Here is an 11,989-nt window from a genome sequence, read left to right as displayed (position 1 = left end):
CCTTTGAAAATCGCATTCAGTGGGCAGCTGGGTGGCTCAGTGGATTGAGAGCCAGGCTCAGAGACAAGAGGTCCTGGGTTCAAGTGTGGTCTCGGTCACTTCCTAGCTGTGTGACCCTGGGCAAGACTTGACCCCCCCATTGCCTAGCCCTTACCACTTTTCTGCCTTGGAACCAATACACAGTATTGATTCCAAGACGGAAGATTCCAAGGCAGAAGGTAAGGGTTTCAAAAAAAAAAAAGAAAGAAAGTTGCATTCACACTGTATTCGAGCAACTTCAAGCTTTGAAACCATAAGTTATGTATTGTGTGCCTCAGCATGCATTTTTTAGCACATCTATTTATAACCACTACATTGGAAAGGAATTGAGAATTCATGTTACGATGCAATGTTGCTCAAATGTACTGGATGTGTCTTGAGGAGAACACTGAAAAGAGATTTAGGTTAAATTGTTGCAACTTCACGTATGTGTTGTCTCTCCAGAATCGTCTTTCACACCTGCGTTGTGTTGTGGTGGCGCTAGATAGAAAGACAGTGTTTTTGGTTTCAGTTGCTCTTACGCCAAGGCTCTTGTATAGATGAGGAAGGAGAACATGATTAAATATTGGAAGATAGTTTCTCACAAGTATCTGTAAAAGTAATACATATTTAATAAAAATGTCGGCATTAAAATTTCTTTAACTTGTTTTTAGGACCTTGAAAAAACTTCAAACGTAAAGCTCCTGCATTATTCACGAGTTAAGAGAAAGTTGTAATTTAAAAGGAGAAAATAAAATGGGGGTTTCCTCTTTCTGAGTTACCCTTCAAAATACTTGGGGTCACACTATATTCTGGGTTGTGTTATATTCTGACTAATAGGCTATAGGAGCCAAATGCCTCTCTTTTATCTGGGTCCTTTACAAAAAGGTGGTCCCTCCCCTCTTTCTCAGTGACAGGTTACATTGAAAGTTACAACCTTACCTGGAAAGCAATGAGAAATTTACAAAGCCAATTATCTTAATTATTCAAGTGGGGTTGAACCAGTCAAAACCAGAACTGTTTCAATCCTATTTGCATAATGTTTTTCTTCAACCAATCAGAGGAGGAGAAGGTTAGCTACTGCTTCAGTTTCTATGTATCACTTATCTTTTCTTGTCAGCCAAATGTACTTCCCTGAGAGGAGTCCTTGCTAGTCCCCACGCTTGCTTTCTATCACATTCTACTGTGTATTGTGGTATAATGGTAAAGAGAATTGGGCTGGGAATCAGGAAAGACCTGGGTTCAAAAACTGTGTGGTCCTAGACAAGTCAATGTCTCTGAAACTCAGTTTCCTCATATATAGAATAGGAATAATAATAACACCCACCTCATAAAGTTGTAAGGCTCCAATGATATATAATATGTCTATATGTAAATCACTTTGTTTATCACTTAAAAGTGTGGTGGGTAGAGTACCTGGAATCAGGGAGACAGACTCCTCAGACACTTACCAGCTGTGTGACTCTGGGCAAGTGACTTAACCTTGTTCATCTCCATTTTCTCATCTGTAAAATGAGCTGAAGAAGGCAATGGCAAATGGTATCTTTGCCATGAAAACTTCTAATAGAGTCACGTAGAGTTGGATGCCACTGAAACAACTTGACAATAACAAATTTAGAGGTGCTTTACAAATGTTTGCTATTATTATTCTTTATAGGTATGTATGTACCCTTCCTATTAGATTGTAAACTTCCTGAGGGCAGGGATTGTGCCATTTTCCATCCTTCCCCTCACTCCCCCACCCCAGGGCCAAAACAATATCTTACTAATAATAGGCACTTATTAAATGGTTGATGAATGAACTGAATGCATATCACATTTTTGTAAATAAGACTGGGTCAAATCACTGATACTCTCTGTTCTTCAGATTTGGACTAGATAAGGGATTCTAAGCCACTTTTATGTCATAGATCCCTTTGGGTGAAGCCTGAGGATCTCTTCTCAGAATAAGGTTTTTAAATACATGAAACAAAATACATGGGATTATAAAGGAAACCAATTATATAAAAATATAGTTATCAAAAAAAAATTTAAGTAAGTTTGCAGAACCCAGGTTAAGAACTCCTAGGCCAAGGATTATGTTGCTAAAATGTTTAAGAACTGATTCTCTGAGACAATAATCTCATGTACATTTTTTTTTCTTTCTTAAAACCATTACCTTCTGTCATAATATTAATTCTAAGGCAGAACGGCTGTAAGGGTTAGACAATGGGTATTAGGTGACTTTCCCAGAGTCACACATCTAAAAAGTGTCTAAGGCCAAATTTGAACCCAGGTACTCAACTCCAGGTCTGGGGTTCTATCTCCTATGCTACCTAGCTGTCTCAATATGTTTACTTTTAAGGGAAAGGGAAGTAAGCATTTATATAACCCTACTATGTGCCAGGCATTATGTTAAGTACTTTGTAAAAATCTTATTTAATCCTCAAAGCAACCCTTTGAAGTAGATATGGAGGTAGAATTTTTTTCCTTCACTATCCAGCCTTCCATTTAATAAAACATGGAAGGTCATGTTGACAGGAAGGGGAAAGAGACAGTGAAATCTTAACATTTATAACCACAAAAAAACCTCTGTCCATGTCTAACGCCTGGGGGGGTGGGGGGGGGTGGAGCCCTCCAGTAAGCCATCAGAGTTGATGGAGCTGCCTTCCTTGTTGATTCCTGGCGGCCACATATTTTAATATATATATCTATAATACCTAAATTTTTCTTTCTTACATTACCCATAGTCACAGGGTTAGTAAGTGTCTGAGGTCAAATTGGAACTCAGGTCTTCCTAACACTTTTAAGCTTAATCTTCATTATTAAACTTTTCTCTATGTTAACTTGGAAAATAATTTTGAAGACAAATCTGGCTTAAAATCAGAAGGATTTATTGAGAAAAAAAAAAGTTCAGCGGCCAAGCAGGGCTAAATCCCTTCCCACAAGGAAACCACCTGCAGAGCGGGCCATGATCCTGACTTTTAGAAGGTTAAAGCCACAAACTGGAAGGGACCAAAGGCAGCTCCCCAACTGGAGCAGGATATCTAAGCCAGAGAAGGGATTATGGACTTCTTTACATATCAGCACCAAATGTCTGTTTGCATATCAGCTATTCATGGGAGATTGTCTAAACCCTTTAGGGTTCAGCCTGTAGAATATCTCTTTGGGCATAGTCAGTTCCCCTAATCTTATCCTGGCTGTCTGGAGTTCTTCTGGAATGAAAACCTTGGGCCTTCTTCAACTAGGATCTCTGATCATCACAACACTATATTATTACAATTTTAAGCTTCACAGTTATACCATATTATATACCATATTATATTTTAAATATCCACAGTTGGGGACTGCTTAGGTGGCTCAGTGGATTGAGAGCCAGGGCCAGGGTTGGGAGGTCCTGGGTTCAAATGCAGCTTCAGGCCCTTCCTAGCCGGGTACCCTGGGCTAGTCATACAACACTTACTGCCCAGCCTTTACCACTCTTCTTCACTGGAAACAATACCCAGTATTGATTCTAAGATGGAAGCTAACTATATATAATTTAATATAGTATACATTAAAAATATATCATATATTATATTAATATAATATATTTTACAGTATATTATGATATATAACTATATTCAATATATAAAATTATACATATGATGGAAGTTAAAAAATATACATCTAGATACTATACATGAATATATATATACACACAATTAACATCCACCACTTTCTTAAGTTTAGCCTATAATAAAGAAAACAACAAATCAAATCTTGAATAGTAGCCTTTGCTGTGTACTGAAAATTTAACGACTGACTTTTTCTCAAGTGAGTTCGGTTTGCCTAATTTCTGTCTTTCCTTCCAACTCAAAATCTTTGTTTCAGGTTGAAAACAAAAGAGTCCTTGACTCCAATGACATTACATTCTAATAGGAAAGAGGACAGATGGGATTATAGGGTCATACATTTAGACCTAGAAGGTACCCTAGAGGTTAATGAGTCATTAATGAGTCACATCTTCATTTTACTAAAGAGGAAGCCCCAGTTTAGAGAGGTTAAGACAGAAACCTACAAATGGGACTTCCGTTCTATTGTGTGTCTGTGCCTTTTGTGTAGTGCCTAGAAACTTTAGCTACTAGTTAATAAGTATTTGTTGAGTATTTTTTTAAATGTGTCTGAGAAGATATCAGCAACTAACAACCCCTATGTCTGCTTTCTCACCTTTATAAACTCCTTGGGAGAATGGCTTTACACAGATTAAGAGTATCTTTAAAGAACACATGAGGAGGGAAAAGGAAGGTTCTCACCAAAGGATCTTCTAACACAGACTACACATTTTTTTAAAAATTAAAACCCTTGCCTTCTTCTTAAAATCAATACTGTGTATTGGTTCTAAGGCAGAAGAATGGTAAGGGCTAGGCAATGGGGGTCAAGTGACTTGCCCAGGAAGTATCTGCTGGTTGATTTGAATCTAGGATCTCTTGTCTCTGGGCCTGGCTCTCAACCCACTGAGCCACCCAGCTGCCTTCCACAGACCACACTTTTATAGCCACAAAAGGTGACTAAGAACTGTAGAGAAAATAAAAGTTAACTTATCTACTTTTTGCTAATTTAAAGAAAAAACTTAACTTACAACAAAATGTTGCCTTGAAGGTTCCTTTCAGGCAGGGCATCTCCAATGTGGATATTAAAAGGCTAACTAAAGCAACTTTGCAAATAACTTTGTTCTCCTATTAACTGTTCCTGACAAAGTGAGGCATAGAAATAAAGAGACATGGGATCATTCCAGGTATTCATTTCTGTCTTAGAGAATTTTCCCCACACCTCATTCAAACCAAAGAACTCTCCCCTCTAATTTGCAAGGTTCTCAAAATGCTTCTGTTAACACATGGCATTGTATTCATTTTGTCAAGCCCCAGAACACTACAATGCCTCCTAACTGAAATATATGGCAAGATGCAAAGATTTGGCTTAACCATCCATACTGGAAAAACAAAGTGGATAAATATCATACACACGTACATGTATGGATTTATCTATAGAATAGTTATTAATTCATTATATAGTAATTTTATTCATTTTTGACTCTGTGACTCCATTTGGCATTTTTTGTAAAGATATTTTATTTTATCAATTACATGCTAGTAACAAATTTCCACATAAATTTTCCAAAGTTATATGATTTAGATTGTCTTCCTCCCTCCCATCCCTCTCCCTTCCTGGAGTTCACAAGGAATTCCATCAGGGTTATATGTATATTATCACCTTTGGCATTTTCTTGGCAAAGATACTAGTACGGTTTGCCATTTCCTTCTCCAGATCATTTTACAGTTGAGAGAACTGAGGCAAGTATTTATTAGAAGACCATTATGTGCCAGGCACTGGAGTAAGAACTAGGCATATGAAAAAAACAAAAACAGTCTCTTCCCTCAGGAAATTTCCATTCAAATGAGGAAGAGAGAGTATACATAAATAGGCTCATACAAAGTAAATAAAAGATCACCTTAGAAAAGAAGGCATTAGCAGTTGGAGGTGGAGTTGGGGAAGATTGGAAAAGGCTTCTTGCCATTTTAGCTGAGTCTTGAAGGAAGCCAGGGATTCTAACAGGTGGAAGTGAGGAAGAAGAGGATTCTGGGAATAGGAATTGGAGAATTGTGTATAAGGAACAGCAAGTAGGTCAGTATTGTAGATAGTAAAATGTAAAAATATGCTAGAAGACTTGAAAAATAGGAAGGAGACAAGTTGTGAAAAACTTTAAATACCCAATCGATTTGTTTACATTTGATCCTAGAAGTAATAGGGAGCCATGGTTTGTTGAGTGATGGAAACCTGTGTACTTTGGCAGCTGTGTAGAGGGTGAACTGAAGTGGAAAAAGAATTTGCAGATCATTTAGAGGTAATTCTAGTAGTCCAGAAGAGGTGATGAGGGCCTGAACTAAGGTGGTGGCTGTGTGAGTGAAGAGAAGGGTACCTCTCTAAGAGATGCTGCAGAGAAGAAAGTGGCAGGTTTGGGGAACTGATATGGACCGAATGAGAGTAAGGAGTCAAGGATACCATGGTTGTGAGAGGAATGACTACCTACTCAAAAGAATCTTGAATTTAGTGCCAATGTGTCAAAGGCTATTTTATTTCATCCTCAAGAGAATGAATTCTCATGAACCAGTGTTACAAGTGTTATAGTGAACAAGCAAGTACAAAGGACAGGAGCTGGCAGCCTTCTTTTATCCTAGTCCCTGCCATAAAGATGGTCCCCACCTCATTCACCATTGGCTGGTTACTTGAGAGTTAACAATCTTATCTTGAAAGCTATCAAATCAGAATACACAATTTACAAAACCAATTATCCTAATTATTCAAGCAAATTTTTAACCAATCAACACAAGGACTGTTTCAATCTTATCTGTCTGAAATGGGGTTTAGGTTGGGAACAGGAAACTTAACTTGTTTTGATGGAAAGACTCCCTGACTCATCTTAATGATTCATTAAGAGGAGTCCACCTTCTTTCTAAACTTCATCTCTCTCACAGTTGTGAATCTGGATGACTAGGGAGATGGTGGTACTCTTTTTTTAAACCCTTACCTTCTGTCTTGGAGTCAATACTGTGTATTGTCAGAAAAGTGGTAAGGGCTAAGCAATGGGGGTCAAGTGACTTGTCCAGGGTCACACAGCTGGGAAGCGTCTGAGTCCAGATTTGAACCTAGGACCTCCTGTCTCTAGGCCTGACTCTCAATCCACTGAGCTACCCAGCTGGCCCCAATATAGTGGTACTCTTGACAGAAATGAGGAAGCTTCAAAGAAGTGTGGGCTGGGGAATGATTTATCTTTTGTACTTGTCAAGTTGGAGATGCTGACAGCAGATCCAGGTTGAAATTTCTAGTGATCTGAGCTCAGGAAGGAGATTAAGGCTGACTGTATAGATTGCATAAGGATGGTTGTTGAACCTTTGGGAGCTGATATAGAAAAAAAAGAGAAAAGGGCTCAGGATAAATTATTGGGAGACATGCATGGTTGTGCATATGAAATGGATGAAGGCCCAAGCAAAGCTGTATGAGAAGAGGTCGGACAGATGGGAAGAGAATACAGTAAAAAGAGAGTATCTAGAGCAGATAGTCAAAAGTATTCAATTCTACATGGGCTCAGTAGATAGACAGGCTAAGAGTTGGGAGTTCAAATCTGGCCTCAGATATTTCCTAATCATGTGAACCTGGGCAAGTCATTTAACTCCAATTGTCTAGCCCAGTGGTTCAAACTTTTTTGGCCTACTGCCCGCTTTCCAGAAAAAAATATTACTTAGCCCCCTGGAAATTAATTTTTTAAAATTTTAATAGCAATTAATAGGAAAGATAAATGCACCTGTGGCCATCACTGCCCTCCTGGATCGCTGCAGCACCCACCAGGGGGCAGTAGCACCCACTTTGGGAATCTTTTGCCTTGGAATCAATATTTGGTATCAGTTCTAAGACAAAGGGTATGGGTTTTTTAAAGTATCATATGCCACAGAAGCCAAGAAGGATAAGGACTGAGAAAACATCATGAAACTTGCCAATGTAGATTGCTGGTAATTTTGAGGAGAAAAGTTTCAGTTGAATGCAGAGGTCAGAAACTCTATTCTACGAGTTTAGAAGAAAGTGAAAAGGAGTGGATGCACCTCTTTCAAGGAACCTCTTTCTGAGGTTTTTATGGAAAAGAATGCTACCCACATTCAGAGGAAGAACTACAGGAGTGGAACACAGAAGAAAAACAATTGATACGAACATAATTAGTATATAGACTCTTAATGACCACTAAAGAACAATTACCAAAAATATGGAAATAGGTCTTGATTGATGACACAGGAAGAAACCAGTGAAAATCTGCATTGGCTACTGGGAGGTGGGAGGGTGGGGGGAGAGAGAGCAAGAACATGAATCATGTAACCATGGAAAAAAATTTTCTAAAAAATAAAAATAAAATATTAAAAAAATCAAGGAAGCTCTTTCAAGGAGTCTAGATGAGAAGGGAAGGAAAGATATAAGGCAGTGATGGTGACCTTTCAGAGATGGAATGTCTGGCTCTGCCCCAACTCTACCCACCAGGACTAAGTGCTGTGCCCACCCCACAAGAGACTGAGTACCATGCCCTGCCCCACATACCTCCACACCCCCTAACCCCAGACAGGGGGGAAGTGTTCCCACTGAGTTCCTGGACAGGAAGTGGGTGATGAGAGGTATGTGTGGAAAGGGAGAGGAGAGTGGCCTGAGTGCTCCCCTCCCCTCCAGCTATGTGCCACACTGTAAGCTATGCTCCCCTTAAACCTAGCTCCTCTTCAGTCCCACCACAGGAATCACCTTTACCACAGACTCATCAGGCTACTGTCTGTACCACACCCTCACATTCCATGTGAGTCCCCTACCCATCCACCCACCCAGCACCTTACCCAAGACAGGAGAAGGAGGAAGCTCTCCCATTGGGCTGCTGGGCAGAGGGTGGGGGGAGGGAGGAATGTCTTCAGGTACATGGAGAGGGGGAGGGGAACAGTTCCACCTTGAGTCCCTCTTGCTTTCTAGTAACAAATTCATGCAGGCATGCCCACAAGGATGGCTCTGTGTGCCCTTTTGGGCATACTTGCTATAGATTCACCATCATTGATACAGGGCAATAGGTAGTGGGAATGGTAGGATACTGTAAGGTTTTTTTAAGGATGGAAGAGAGATAGCATGCTTATAGGCCACAGGGAAGAAACTAGTAGATAGGAACAGGTTAAAGATTAGAGAATGGGGACAACAGTGGTGGCGATCTGTTGGAGAAGATTGGAGAGGATGGAATTCTGATACATCTAATAGCCTTGGCAAGAATAAGGGCCATTTCTTTATCAGAGACTAGAGTGAAAGAATATATGACCAGGAGAGGGGAAGATGATGTTAGAAGGATGTCATATAAGTAGAAAGGGAGAATAAGGACTTCTTGGCAAACATACTCCTATTTTTTTCTTGCTAAGTATAAGGTGAGGTCAGATGATCAGCTGAGCCCTGAATTGAATAGGCAGTGGAGATAAGTCTATTTGAGAAACGGAACTGTACTTTCTTTCTTTTTTTTTTTTTAACCCTTACCTTCTACCTTGGAATCAATAATATATATTGGTTTCAGGGCAGAAGAATGATAAGGGCTAGGAAATGGGAGTTAAGTGGCTTGCCCAGAGTCACACAGCTAGTATGTGTCTGAAGTCAAATTTGAACCCAGGACTTCCAGTCTCTAGGCCTGGCTCTCAATCCACTGAGTCACCCAGCAACTCTCTGAACTGTACTTTCAAGGGACAAAATTCGAATTGCTTGATGCCAAAAAAAAAAAAAAAAACAAAAAAAAAAAACCTCAAAACAACAAATCAAAAAACCCCCCCAAAACAAAAAATGCAAACACTTTTTCTAAAACACTAATATTTTTTTGGACATGGTTATTTGTAAATCATGGAGCACTATGATATCACAAAAAAAATCAAAGCTACAAGTGACATAAGGCACAGTGTAAAGATATGTGTTGGGTGTAAATAGACTGTAGCATACATAGTCCCTGGTCTCAGGGAGCTTATAGTTTAGTAGGAAAGGATAAGACAAATATATACATAATTCTAATAAAAGCTAATAATATCCACAATAAATATAATATTTATAATGTACAATGGTGGAGTTGTAAACTGATCCAACCATTCTTGTGGGTAATTTGGAATTATACCCAAAGGGCTTTAAAAGAATGCAAGTCCAGTAATACCACTACTAGATCTGTATCCCAAAGAGATTTTTTTTTAAAAAGGGAAAGGACCTGTTTGTATGAAAATACTTATAACTGCTCTTTTTGTGGTAGCAGGGAACTGGAAACTAAAGGGATGTCCATCAATTGGGAAATGACTGAACAAAATGTGGCATATGGTGGTGATGGAATGCTATTGCGCTATAAGGAATAATCAACAGGATAATTTCAGAGAGATTTGGAAAGACCTACATGAACTGATGCAGAATGAAATTAGTAGAACCAGGAGAACACTATACATAGTAACTGAAATATTGTGATCAAATGATCAAATGTGATTTTCTACCAACAGTAATACAATGATCCAGTTCAATTTTGAGGGACTTATGACAAAGAATGCTATCCACCTCTAGAGAAAGAACTGTTGGAGCAGGAATGCAGATGGAAGATTTATCACTTGTTTATTTGGATATATGTTTTGAGGTTTTGGTTTTATAAGATATTCACTTGCAAAAATGAATAATATGACAATATGTTTTGCATGATTGTACATGTATAACCCAGAAAAATAAAAATACATTAAAAACTTAAAAATATTTATAATAAACAAACTGATATCAAACAAAATAATGTGTATGTAAGAGAGGTTCAAAACACTAATCTATCTGGTAACTTCAAGAAAGGACAGATCACTAGTAACTGGGAAGATCAGGAGAGGCATCATAGAAGTAGAACTGTATGCACAAGAGGTAAGAAGCTCTTAAGAATGAAATTCTAGACATATGATTCCAAAGAGAAAAAAAAAAGGCAGCTTTCTGTGGAAATGCTTTTTTTTTAAACCATTCCTTTTTTTTTTTTTTTAGTTCTATATGCTAGCAAATACCATTTCTCCAGCCTAAATCCCTTTCCAAGACTTTTTTCCCTTTAGTCAAACAGAAAAAATAAAATGCAAGGCTCTCCTCTGAAAGGAGTAAGAGTGATAACAAACCTGAACTCTTATCTTAGAGAGTAGTTATTGCCTTCCCACCTACCTAGAGGGATTAACACCACAACCCACCAAAGGACAACATCTTTTCTTTTGAAATTGAAGATTAAGTTATTAGTCACAGAATGGAATTTTTCAGGAGAAGTAGTCCAGGCTAAGAGTAATTTTGCAATGTTAACTCAAACTGTGTTTTTAACATATAAGAACTTTTTTCTTTGTTCAAGATTTCTATAAATGTTACTTCAAATCTTCTCTGGGCAGAAAATTGTATTGAAGGCATGGGAGACTCTGCCAGTTTGGACATATCTCTTCCTCACCTCTCCCCCAACTAGCTAGAAAGGGCTTGGATATTGATTCATGTTAAATTCAATAAATTGTATCTGTCAGACTGAAGCCTAAATTGCAGAAGAGCCAAGAGTGAATGAAAAGAGAACTGATTGGAAACATGAATTTTTAAACAAGCATGTAAAGAAGATGGAACTGAGGGCAAGTTAACTGAGACTGTATAAAGTGTGGATCTGGTAAGAGAGTGTCAAGAGTATAAAGCTCAGAATGAGTTGATGGTTAAAAGACTTTTTAACTATGTTGAGTGGAAGCATAAGATCAAAGAAGGAGTATGCTGGAGCCATCTCAAACATGTTCCAGAGACCTGATTGTTAAAATTTCAGTGTCAATGTTTACACCTTAGAAATCAGCAAAATCTACAAATCAAGGCTTAATTTATAGTTTTGTTGATTGCAGAGACGTAAGAAACCGATGAAGAAAATGTTAATGAAGATTAGACTTAAAAGTGTGTTAGGTGCACTTTTTTTTTTCCCAGAGAGCTAGTTGTTAAACATTTGCCATCATACCCCTGGGTTAGGGTCATTTCTCAGGGTAGATTGGGCAGAGATAATGGATGGCAGAGAAAGCAAAAAAAAAAAAAACCCAAACAAACTTTAATTCTAAATTTGTTTCTTTGCTCAAAAGAATTATATTTTCACTTGGAAAGAGACAACAAAAATGGTTAACAGGAAGCTGAAGCCTGAGAGAAATAAAGATATGGTAAGAGATGACCCTTACTGAGTTCAGGTTATTAGTCCTGAATCAGCTGCATTCCAGGGTAGTGGAAAAAACCAGCAGAAGCATTTGCTAAGCTTGTGTTAGTGATCAAAAGCAGATCTTGGGGGAACCTAATAAGTTTACTTTGAGAGACGTTCAATTTGAGATGATGGAAGGAAAAAAAGATATCCAAATGGGGAATAGTAAAAAAAGGTGGGAATTGAAGACTGTCTTAATACACCTTCAATCAGGGA

Source organism: Gracilinanus agilis, chromosome 3 (assembly GCF_016433145.1).
Source record: "Gracilinanus agilis isolate LMUSP501 chromosome 3, AgileGrace, whole genome shotgun sequence".
NCBI lineage: Eukaryota > Metazoa > Chordata > Mammalia > Didelphimorphia > Didelphidae > Gracilinanus > Gracilinanus agilis.
This window is presented reverse-complemented; position numbering follows the sequence as displayed.